The sequence below is a fragment of the Asparagus officinalis genome, chromosome 8, assembly GCF_001876935.1.
Source record: "Asparagus officinalis chromosome 8, Aspof.V1, whole genome shotgun sequence".
In the NCBI taxonomy this organism is placed as follows: Eukaryota; Viridiplantae; Streptophyta; class Magnoliopsida; order Asparagales; family Asparagaceae; genus Asparagus; species Asparagus officinalis.
The window spans coordinates 13,461,906-13,462,406 of NC_033801.1; positions in this window are offsets into that span (position 1 = coordinate 13,461,906).

Below are 501 nucleotides of genomic sequence, written 5' to 3' on the forward strand. Positions count from 1 at the left end.
AGTCTTTATTGATGACTGTGCTAATTACATGTGATTAAGGCAATTAAGATTACTTTATTCCTCTAAGCACGTTCTTAGTTTACTTTTGCCCTTTATTAATGTTTTCCAGCTACGACCGTCTTTTACTGTTTGGCGATTTCTTTTATACAAATTGATGTGCTAGGAAGTAACTTATTAGCATGTCGTTCAAGTCCTTTTGTGTCACAAATTTATTCAATTTTATAGCAATTTTTTGCAATTTAAATACAAACAAAGACCGTTTGCCAAAATCTGCTAGAAAGCTAAATACCGTATTCAACCGTGAAAATGTAAGCCATGAGCGTTTCACAGAGTTTTGATCACCATGGTCCTGTTGGTTACTTTTAATTAAGTGCGTGATAATTATCCAACAATGACATGCAGTTGTGGTATTTGAGTAAAAACGTTATGACAGCTTATTTAAATTATCTCATCTTGCTTTTGTGATCAGTTCTTGTTTATTAACAACCACCATAACCCGCC